Genomic DNA, 12,623 nt, shown 5'->3' with positions numbered 1-12,623 from the left:
GTGACCATTTTTCTGCAGTCACAATTAAGACTTGGAGTGGGCGCTGGCTTTGTGAAAACTTAGCACATCAGAAAATTGAAGGGGACATCAGATGTAGATCCCGGTCCGTCACGCAGTTGTGCTTAAAAGTGAAAGGGGGAAAGAGTGACAGTAAGATCAAATGTTTCTTTCTCTGTGTGTGATTGTAAACAGTGTTTTACAGGCTTGTGTAACCCTGCACAGTCACTTCTCAGTCTCCCATATATCTGTCAGCACTATATATCCAAGCATGTGCGAGGCTGTCAGACTATAAAAGTTACTGGAAGGGAAATCATCATGATGTCACAGAGAGAGGCTCACAGGAGTTAAGAATATATGTTAGTGAGAGTGATGACTGGGCATGAATCATTGTGCTGCGGCTGGAAAAAGGAGAACGGTATAAGTGCTGAATGTTGGAGCACACTGACCTCTACAGGGACAAACGGCTACTAGACAGATACCTCCACTGGGAGTCTGCTGACATTTCCAAACAGATCTGTGTATTATATTTTAATTTTTCAGGATTCCTCACAAGTAGAACACTTTTATATGAAGACTGGAAGTAACAAAAATGAATTGATAAAAATAGAGGTGATAAAAATGCATGTGGATTAAAATGTAGAGCTGTAAATGTGGATGTGAAATAGAAAATAGAGCTAAATTGTTATAATTTGATTAACTGAAAGCATGTTTCACTGTTTTCTCCTCAACATTTTTTATTCACAACACAAAATTGACAATTATCATTTAAAGAATGTGGCCTCAAGAGTGAAACACACAACGTATGTGAATTGAAAAATATAGGGGTAAGAATGTATGTCATATAAAAAATAGATTGATGAATTAGCAAGTGATTTGATTCCTTTGTCCACCATTCATCATTCTCAACACATAACTGACATTTATCGTTTCAATTCAGTTACATTTCATCACCTAAATTGACCTTTTGCTAAGCCCCGCCCCTTTGAGATGGAGCCCACACTGTGACTAACTGCACTCCCTGAAGAAATATAATTTTTGGAAAAACGAAACAGTGATTCCAGAGAGAAGCAGACAGAGGGGTCTACAGTCTGTGTTTGAAGGATATATCCAGGATGTCAAACTGACTCAGCAGCAACAACAGGTTCAAAAGACAAAGATAGTTAGAAGCTAAAGCCGAACTATAGGCTACAGATCACAGTGTAAAAGTGAACCATCACATCACTGCTGATCGCCACACAAGACAATGAATATAAAGGGAAGCTTTGCTGATATTGAACCAGCTGTGTGGCATCACAGTGTGTGCAGACGAACAGTGTTTGGCTGCCAGCACCTGGACCTCTGCCGTCAAACAGTGCGATGACACAGAGCTGGTTGAATATCAGCAGAGTTTCCCTGGAAATCTGAAACAATTGCTGGACCTTTGTTCGACCTGGCAGATGCAGCGCTATGGTCGGCCATTCTGCGTTCAAGGGGTGGAACTTAGAAAAAGGTCAATTATTAATTAGGAGGCATTTTCATTGCTTAATTTTTTAAATCAAAGTATTACTTACTTCCACCCACTTTATCTGAATGATAAATGGCAGGTTTTGTGTTGTGAATAATGAAACATGGCTCTGTTTCATCAAATGTGACTATTTTAATCTAATGGCCTTAAGATAAATCAATGATAATGATTGATAATTTATCTCTCTATTTTTCATTTCACATCCATTTTTATGAGCTAATTGCTGTTACTTCAACCCCTCATACGTTTAAACATTTGTGTGTCCTCTGCAGCAGCAGGCTTTACACGTTTCCATTTGGTTTCCTCCGGTGGTCTCCCTGGTAAATTGTTAGCATGTCGTCCAAGCCAAGCGCATGGTGTTGTATATAGCACTGGGGGTTTGTTCACTCTTTCAGAGCTGTTTCTGTATTTCTTTAAATCACTGACTTTGTAAAAACCACTCGGTTTTACTCGCAGAGCTAAATTGAAGGTTGGAGATTGCACTTGTATTTAAAGTTTGCACATAAACTGAGAGTTTTGAGGCAGTTTTAAGGGCTGCAGTTGTGCTGTGGGGCTTGCACTGGGTGTTTACTCCGTTCACTTTGACGTCAAAACACAAACGTATGAATTATCTCTTTTACGAGGTGCAGTTCTGCCTTTACAGAGTTCTCTTTGGTTTCTCACAGTGAGGAGTCTGTAAAGGCAGTCGCTTGGCTCACATTATGATTCCTCCTTTTTTTTTTTTTTTTGATCATGCCGTTTTATAAATGTTTAGATTTGTCAAATCAGCTGTAAAACTGTAATATCGACCATAACTTTTTTTTTTTTCTGGTGGTTTCTCAGATGTGTGTGTCCCAAAAAATAAAACTTAATGCTACTGTAATAAAGTTACTCAGAAAGAGATGTAGCCACGACGACGCTTTGCAAAACAAACAAGAGAAAGAAAGTTAAATGTTTATACACCATACAGCATGATCAGGGTTTTATTAGCTGTTTTATTTGGTAACTTTGGTAACTTTATTTGGTAACTTTCATACAGAAACCAGCACAAGTCGTCTGTCTCTGTTGCCAAACTATATATTATATCCAGGCCGTTTCATGTAATGTATTCGCCCTGTACTGTGTTTATACATAAATGATTGCATCCATTCTTCAACTATCATGATTTTTGAGTCCTGTCAGACAGATGAGAAACAAAAACACACTTCTTCTTCTTTTTTTTGTTGTTGTTGGCCACACTTACCTGACGCCAAGAGGAGCACACAAAAAAATAACTGACTATTTTTAGTATTTTTCCTTCGTCCCTCAGCCAGATTTTGAGTATTCAGTCGTTCTTTAATTATAATTCAGTTTGTTTTAACATCAACTTCAAATACAAATGACACATAAATCCCTATTTAACTCAACTCAAATTTATTTATAAAGCACATTTAAAAACAACTCACGTCGACCAAAGTTCTGCACTAAAGGAATAAAATGCTAAAAAATGTATACATAAAAGGCGACATAACTGTCAGGTACACAGCTCACACATTTATAGACACAACACACAGGCACGAGTCAGGGAAAACCACATCAGGGGGACTCAAACGCTAATGAATAAAAGTAGGTTTTGAACCTGGACCCTGGTCAGGTTCCTGACCTGAGGGACCTGGGCGTAGAATAGGAGGTTCAAAGGTCTGAGATGTAGGATGGGGCCAGACCATTGAGGGCTTTGTACACACACAGGAGAACCTTAAAGTCAATTCTTAACTTCATATGAAGCCAGTGGAGAGAAGCCAAAACAGGTGTGATATGGTCTCTCCTCTGGGTACCCATGAGGATTCTAGCAGCGGCGTTCTGAACCAGCTGGAGGCGGGACAGAGAGGACTGACTCATACTAGTATACAGAGAGTTACAGTAACAGGAGGAGATGAGAGCGTGGGTGACTGTCTCCAGGTCTGAGTTGATAAAAGCTGGCTGTTACTACTGCCTTTATTTGTTCATCAAACTCAAAGGCGGAGTCAGATATCACTCCAAGATTTTTGACATGGGGTTTTCATTAATATTTAATTGAAGTGTATCATGTGTTGTAAGAGATATTGGTATTGCATGTGTTTTTCATTAAAAGAGCACCAGTCCTTTGGGGTTACTGTCATTCCCACCGAACTGCTGGCTACAAAATGAAAGTTCAGGGAGAGCTTTAGAGAGTGTTGTCTCAGTGATCTCACCAGTAGTCATGTGACAGGAGGGTATGTGGGTGGAGGACAGTTATCACCATGGAGGGAACTGAAATAAACAGAAATGAAGGTCACTGTTTGTTAAATGATGTTTATTGATTGTCATATCCAAACAGCTCATATTCCTCATATTTCCTTTGAATGTACAAAAAATTAGAAGAATAACATTTCATTTTATGTATATTCATTGATTGATTGATTTTTATTTGTGTCCTGCACACTTACATGTGCCCAACCCTCATGGGTTTACAAGGCAACCTTACAATAATGTTGTAACAATCGAAAGTACATGTTATTTTACTGCTCAGTCCAGAAACACAATATTCTGCCTTCTATCTCAGGCCTGGCAAAGAAATCCAGCGCTTCCCTTTCTGAAACAAAACTCAGATTGTTCATGATCATCCAACCAAAATCATTTTTCTTTAAACATGCGAAACATTTCACTCCTAATCTTTTGAATGTCACAAAGTAACCTGTTCTGAAAAATAAATGACAAGTTGCTCAAATAAAATTATGATTTCAGCTATGTATTTAATGCTAACGCTAAAATGGACATTAGCAAGCCAACATATCAGGAGGTTTTTGTTTTTTTAAACTTGACAAAATGTCATTTCCGCAACTGTCATTGTCATCACTTTGTTTATTGTGATGGAATAGACATATAGTAATGGAATTGACAATGCCAGTGTTAAATTACTTTAATACTGTGTATATGTGTTAGATTTTAAGTTTCCGAACCAAAATGGACCATAGTTGAAAAATGACCCATATACTGTTTATGTACTACTTTTATTTGTGTCTTAATTATCACTAGACTCTGCATGCAAGTGAATTAGATAGACAGTCAAATTAAAATGAAAGAAATTATTTCAGCACACTAAATATAACAGTAGACCTGTCAGGATGATTATCAACTTAGCGAGGTCGGCAAAAGTGATCGAAGTCATGTCCATTTAATAGTGTACAGTTTTGCTCATGTGTTTACATACATGTTTGTTCACATAAGAATGTCACCAACATTTAATCTATCATAAAGCCAGACTAAACAGAAGGGTTTTCCTGACAGTTATAAGACTTGGACACAGCGTCTAATAATTTTTTCGTAGCACGTTAGCCAAATAGCTACGCACGTTAGCCAGGATGGGACTAGTATATATTGCCTGTTAAGAAATGACTCTCTGTATCCCTGTGCCAAATGTTTGATATTTATTTAAGTCCATTTTATTTATTGTTTTTGGTGTGTGGTTTTATTTTTTTAGGTTTCTTTTATTCAGGATTTTATTTGTATTTATTTATTTTTCTTTGTAACTCTTTTTTTTTTTAATTTAAGAAACAAAGAACATGAGGTTGTCATGGTGTTACAAGGTCAAATCCCAGTACATTTTTCACTTACATCCAGGCATGCAGTGTCATACCTTTTATAACTGCCTGTGTTCACAATCCATTTCTCCCAGTATTTTGTACATTTCTCCATCTCAAGTCTTAAAAATAAAAGTAAGTCTTTTTATACAGTATATTTCATTTATAATCCCCAGCCAGGATTTTATTATTTCATTGCTCTTTTAAAGTGTGTACTTTGCTATTATATTATGCTATTGTACTATCATTATATCAGTAGCATAAAATGGTGTCAAAATGACAATAATATCATTCATTGCAATTATTTCTAGGACAATATATCATCCAATATATCGGTTATATATCGTTATTATGACAGGCCTATATAACACAAGGACAGGTAAAGTTGTCTTACAGGTAAAAGGATAACTGTGAGAAATATGTTGTATAAGTTGTATTTAAGTGATGATAAAGATAATAATAAAGTTTTATAAGCCCTACTTGCTCAACCCTCCACAGTACTTTCTGAGTAGTGCAGCATTTTCTTCTGTATCCACTCCAGGATCTGTGGTCCTTTATTTTTAAATGTTTTGACCTTCCTAATTTTGCATGAAACCTATTTATCTGCGCTGTGTGTGGATGTGTCGCTCTGTCAGTCCTGACCTGGAGTTGGAGCTTGGCAAGGCTCTAACTATGTCACGTATTAGCAGGTGGTCTTTCATGGCTAAGCAAACATTTGTAAAGGGCTCCTCTTGGATTCTTTGTTGTCTTTTGTCTTTATATATACTTGTTTGTTTTTGTGGTTATATATTACAGTATGTGCTCCTCTACATTTATGCTCTCTCTAACACCCATAGTGGACAATCCTAAATACACCCATATCTAAGTATAATGCAAGCTAACACTATGTTAGTATTATTTTTTGTACACTTACTTTTACACACAACTGATGGGAAGTTATGTAATGTATTTTTCAAAATTGAAAATCTAATTTAAAATGCTTAAATCCACACAAAAAGGAGGCATTGTGTTGTGTAAAGTCGGTCATGTCAACCCAATAAAATCTGTGCAATTGATTAAAGACAGTAACTCCCTTATTACAGTATATTTACCACTTAATTACCCTGTTAATCAGAGAGCATAAACCATTTGTGGTTTGTTGGATCAGCACCTGTACACTGATGTAAAACCACAACTAAGGTTGCAAGATTGCATCACAATCCCACGTTATATTATCTGTCTTTATAGCCAAACATCAGCTATGTGACCCACTGCTCCCTCTGCTTCAAGCTGCTGCCATCGGATTATCGGCCGCTGCTTTACACGTCAGCCGGCCAGAGATTTGATTAGCGGCATCTGTGAAAGAGAAAAGTCAGGGGTGAGCATGGGAACGGACTTATCTGCCTGTGAGCAACTGGTCATTTACGAGGTATGCGAGAGGCCCACGTCGCCTGTGGGTACTGGCTGGCACTTTTTTTAGACTGTTCAAGCACAATTTTCTAAATGGAGGAATTATATTTATTAATGTCAAAGCTAATTATACTACAATTTTAGAAACAGAGGACTATTATTTGACTATTATGCGCTGTGCATTTAAAAGTTATCTCGCTTGTGAGTCTCAGTGTTTTTACCTTCAAAGATTAACTGTACCAAATTCCAAGCTAAATACAAGAAACTGGGTGTTCAACTTCTGCCCTCGGAAAAGTAAAGAGAGGTGTGTCTCCCCCTCCGAGGGGCCTCCTTCCTGACAAACTAACAAAAAAAGCACCAAGGTGGTTGAAAGAGGGGAGAGGAGAGCAGAGGCAGCTGTAGCTCAGGTGGTAGTCATGCTTGCTTCGTCTGTCCACAGTGTCCTTGAGCAACAAACTGAACCTCAATTATTTTTTTGCAGAACCCCAAATGAACCAACAACCTGGCAGAATCCAAATCCAATTTCCTTAACTATTTATAGCACATACCTGAACACAAAACTGTACATTGTGAGTCATAAGAGGAGAATCGCTCACGGGCCAATCATCTGGTGCTCATCTGTCATCGGACATTAATGAAGGGTCTCAGCCTTACCACCTGCTCTGCATATTCCAGTGCCATGCAGATGTTTTCGTAGCCGCGGGGGATGTCACTCTGAGGCCGGCGGTTGTTGTCCCGTGCGGTATGTGCAGCACCCGTCCACCTCTGTAGTAATAATAATGTACGTCTTCTCTGTTCTTTGTTTAAAAGTATGCACACCTGAATCTGTCCTCACCAGGACATGCAGGTGCAAAGCAACAAAATACTGCTTTCGACTTTGGCCTTTGTAGAGCAGTGTGTTGTGGTTGACATGTGAGTTGTCATTTGTGTTACTTAATAAGGAGAAAAATAATAGAGTAACAGAGTCAACTATTACAGCTGAAAGGTGAGAGCTCCCACACCTGAGAGTGCAAGCTGGCTGACGAAGATCAAAGACATTCAGTCACATGTATTTGTCATGAAACACAGCTTCAGGAGAAGCAAAGGGAGGTACAGCCGGTGAGTTAGAGCTGATAACACGTCCTGGGAAGAGAAAATTGTCCCGTCATCCCACGCAGCAGAGCAAGTTTCACATACACCCATGAAATGAACTCAAGGTCACAGGGCACTTCAGGTCAAATTCTAAACTCACATCAGGAGAAAGCAGAATGCTCTTTCAACAAGGTGCATCTTTGTCTCCTATTATTTAATATTTTTGATTTATATATAACAACGTCTATAAGAAATTCTGTAAGTATTGTCGAAGCTCAATTATACTCACTTTATGTAAATAGATACGTTCATTTCAGACTTAACAGTCACTGCCCTCATACCCCCATGCGTCAATAAATGGCACCAAAGAGCAGAACAAATGAACAAATATGGCAACGGTGGAGGCAATCGTAACAGTGTATCGTTTAACAGTTGTAGACGGGGGTGGTCTGTGAGGACATCAAATACATCGCGATATGTGGAAGGAGAATTCTTTTGACTATATTACCGATTCAGTCCATTTTTAAATTGTCTTCATTGTCTGCATTGGTCGTGTCTCTCCGAAACAATGCGTCACTTCCCCAACAGTTTCTGCTGGTACTGCTCTATTTTGTCTGTATCCATAGGCTTTCAGGAAACATACACAAATACTGACAAAATGAACATAGAGTACAGACAAAAGGCTCCGTCTATGTCTCTATACATATCTAACATCAATCATAAATGAGCCTTAAAAGGTTTTTAAGGTTGCATCATAGTTTAAGAAATTCTGTACTGTTACTGTAAACTAGAGGTGCGACAATTAATAAGTTGTCAATTATTAAATTAATCGCCAGCTAATTTGATAATCAAAATGTCAAAATTCTCTGATTCCAGCTTCGTAATGTGAATATTCTCTGGTGTCTTTACTCCTCTATGACGGTAAACTAAGTATCTTTGGGATGTGAACAAAACAAAACACTTGAGGACGTCATTTTTCAGCTTTTTGAAACACTTTTTCGCCATTTTCGGACATTAGAGAAAGAAAATAATCATTACGTCTACCAAACACTAGAACAGTGGTTCCCAACTGGTGGGTCACGATCCAAAAATGGGTCGCGGGTCCATTCTTTATGGACCGCAAGTGACTCGTGAATGTGTGCCTTTATTTTGAAGCGTTGCATGCTGCTGTAGAGTGAGTGAATGATGGACAGCTACCTACCAAAGACAGCAAACTAGCTTGTCTACATGGCCAAACTCAAGTATGACGCTGAATATATTCAACTGTGTGGATCTGGGGCTGGACCAGTTGGGAACCGCTGCACCTGAAGACTTTGAAAACACTTTTAAAAGACAGTTTTTAGTCACACATTGTAAGATTTTGCATAGACTAAGGAGGTCACTTGAGAGGTTATTTCCCACACTGCTTGTGGTGTACAACATTTCGCCAAACTCCCTTTAAGAAATATGACATATTAACACTTTCTTATGTGTCTGTAGAAACACATAACTCTAGCAACACACTGTAAAAGGCATCATAATGTATATCAACAGTATTCTTGTCAATTCTGCATCAAAAGAATCCATAAAGATAAACTGCATTTGCATACCAACTTAACATTTTGGAATTTGTTGTTTCAACTTTACACGAGCCTCTTTTGGTTAGCTGCACTGTTTTAGTGGAAGAAGACTGTGTGAATATGAGGGGAACCGTTTCAAAATTAAAAATTTCTCACTAAAATAAGTGACAGTTGGTGGATCAGCTATACACACAGAATTAAACACTGACTCTTGTTCACTCCACAGCTCCACCAGTGTCTCCGAGAACCGAGACTTGTTCACGTTCTTGCGCCTCCCAGAAGTCTCATCCATTTTTACTGTCTACCTGGTTTACTGCTTCCTGTTTGGTGCCGGAGAGAACGCACCTATTGGTTGTCATTGAACTTCACTTTGTATGACTAAAAACTTAAGATATTAAACATGATTGATTTCGTCAAAACAAAGACGAGAAGACACCAACTTTAAACAGCTCGTACTGAGTTTTATGACCACCTTACACCAAACATTTCAGATCACCAGAGTGCACACCAACTGAGGCAAAACTATATCAGCATTAGAAATGTGTCTGCAACAGTGGAACCCCTTTGAAAAGCTGTTTGGTGTAAGTCTCGCATCAGTTGCAGCGCTATTAAAAACCAACTTGATTTACACAAACAAAGACAAACTGGTTGGTAACGTTATGACGTAGGTACAGTGTGTATTGTAGGTCCCCTTTGGGAGTGGACTTCATTCCTTTGATAAGAATCTTGCAGTCAGAGAAGATGAAACGTTAGCCTGTTTTGGCCTCTTTATATAACGTGTTTTTCTCCAGGGGGAATTTTACTGGTATTTTATCTTCACCCACCACCAACCAAATAAGACCACAGCCTTGTGCGCTGGAAATAGAGCAGCTTTGTGTACGAGAAATGGCCAGGGCAAAGGTATGAAAATGTTCCCTTCCTGCTGCCCGCAATCAGAGAGAGTGTGGAAAGGGCTGACTTGTTTTCTGCTGAGTGTGACTCCACTCACAGTTTTATACGGTGTATATTTAGAGGAGGCAGAGATAAACTAGGATTAAAGAGAGGAGAAAACCATGAAGGGTTTATTGTCTGTCTGTTGTATGTCTCTTTATATAGGTCCATTGATTGAGTCTGATTGGATGTCGTGGAAATACCTGCCCAGATTTTGAGGCCTCTGTTTTGATTCCTTGCCATCATCACTTATAACTATTTAAACAGCATTTTAAGTGAATGTTAGTGACATTAAACTCGACAAATAACCATATGATCCTCATTTTGTTCTTTTATTAGCCGCCTGTTGTGGCGTGGCACGCTGGACAGGGGTGCGTTCAGTTATTTTAGCACCATGGTTTGTGGTGAATGTGGACACGAGCATGCAGCACATGGCTCTATTTTTGTCACTGACCCATATTAAAATTATCACAGTATAATAAATATCTATTTAATGTTTGCTATGACAACTCCAAATGCTGGATCCCACACTGGGGCGCCACAGTCTGTAATTATCGTTCGACTTGTACTCGAAATAAACTGTTGGTTAGTGGTGCATGATGCGCTCTGAGCTACACAAACGATGCTTTGTTTCTGGAGCTTCCCCTTTAAGAAGAAGACTTCAGAGTGAGCAGAAAGGTGGGAATTAAAGCCCGCAATTTTGGTTTTTCGAGCGTCTGTGGCTCATTTTCTGCACCATCATTTCCTACGTGTAAAAATGGATCCTCGCCGTCTGCTTCCGGTGGTCACCCTGGCTTGCTGTACAAACATCTTTTGTGGCGAGCATGCAGCAGCGTCACATGGCGGCTGCTCACATGGCATTTGTTGCGTCAGAAAGGAAAAGGCCTGTCATTACGATGTTGAGGCTGGAGATTAATCTGTAATTGGTAAACACATCAGCACCACATCTTATGGGAAATGAAGACGATGCTTAATGTTTCTCATTAGCCACCCCTGCTCCTTCTGCCTCGTTCTAGCCCTAAACTGTAACGCCTGTTTTATTGTGAGTAATAGTGGCACTAGAAAGGCACTTACTCTGTATTTGGAGCAAAGCCAGCAGAGTGGGACAAATGGAGCGACCCATTCAGTAGTTCTAAATTTTTTTAAAGACCTCTTCGCTCTGGCTCGGTGCTGACACAAAAGGAGGTATTGATGTGAGGGAAGACTGAAGCTTTGTGTTATGCCCACCAGAATTTGGCTGTGGAAACAGCTCTTTCACAAACCTTAATTCAAAATGCAAACGGTGGCACATCTTATACTCGAGAAACCTACAGTAGGCCTTTTTCATTTGAGCTCTGCAGTGACACACATCACGGACATTTAAGCAGAGTTTGAAGGATTAAATAGACACATTTTTACTTGTTTTTCTTTTGAAATCTGGTCGTTGGCTGTCTGTGTTTGGTATGTGCAGCATGCTGTGATGTCAGGGACTGTTCTTTACTTAACAGAGGAGGGGGATGGCTGGGGTTTAACTTCATTTTTTTTTTCTTGTCCCTCCCCTGAATCTACAAATATTTTTTCCTTGAGCCTCCCTGAGTGACGAGGAGGAAATGCATGACCCTCTCTCCACCATAAATATTCATATATTCTTTTATAAATTCACACCAAACGTAGGTATTGGAGCAACTGCAACTAGTAAACAGCTCAGGAGTTATCACTGAAACAAACTGCTAATTTCTTCAGCAAAATGCAAATCCTCCAACAAACCACACACAGAACCAACACGACTGAGTAAGCCTACACATCACACACACTCCTGCATGCACACACACACACATGCAGCTCAGTGTGCAGACAGTTACAAGTGCAAAATGACTGTTTTCCCACATAAACTGTACACAACAGTGGCAGCAGCAGCCTGTCAGAGTTATTTCAGTAGCTTGGCCCAGCGGCTGTTATTAGATTTTAAAAACCGACTTCGATGTTTGAAAGTTAAAAGTTGAAAATGAAATCCTGGAGTTAAAAACAAACATTGGTTTTTCACCATTGTCATGCATGAAGGAAAAATGGTTTATTTTTGGCGACTTTGTAAATGAGACTTTGATGAATTTCACTATTTTAAGCTTAGATTTGGATTTGTTTCCTGATGAAAGCATATGTCGCACATGAGGTGTTCACATTCATTCATTTTCTGTAACTGCTTATCCTGTTAGGGGTTGTGGGGGGGCTGGAGCCTATCCCAGCTGACATGGGGCGAGAAGCAGGGTACACCCTGGACAGGTCACCAGACTATCACAGGGCTGACACATAAGGCCCGTTTCCACCACAGGAACTTCGGGGTAATTTTACGGGGCCGGGGCCGGGGCTGTTGGTGCGTGTCTCCGCCGCAGGAACCACCCCCCGAAGGACAGAGTTCCAGAACTTTTACAGGGGCTAAACAAGTCCCTGCCTCGGAGTAGGTACTCAGAACGGCCCCGAAAAACTCCTGGCTGGGGCTTGGGGTTTACTTGGTGCTGATTGGATATACTCAAGGCGAAATGTGACGTCAACAGAAAGCAACAAAATAGCTGGCATTTTTAAAACTCAGCAGACGAGGGTTAGCTCGTTCATAGCTTCCACCGCCATGTAAACAAA

Source organism: Epinephelus moara, chromosome 13 (assembly GCF_006386435.1).
Source record: "Epinephelus moara isolate mb chromosome 13, YSFRI_EMoa_1.0, whole genome shotgun sequence".
NCBI classification, from domain to species: Eukaryota; Metazoa; Chordata; class Actinopteri; order Perciformes; family Serranidae; genus Epinephelus; species Epinephelus moara.
The sequence above is the reverse complement of the archived record's forward strand: the minus strand, read 5'-3'. Positions refer to the sequence as shown.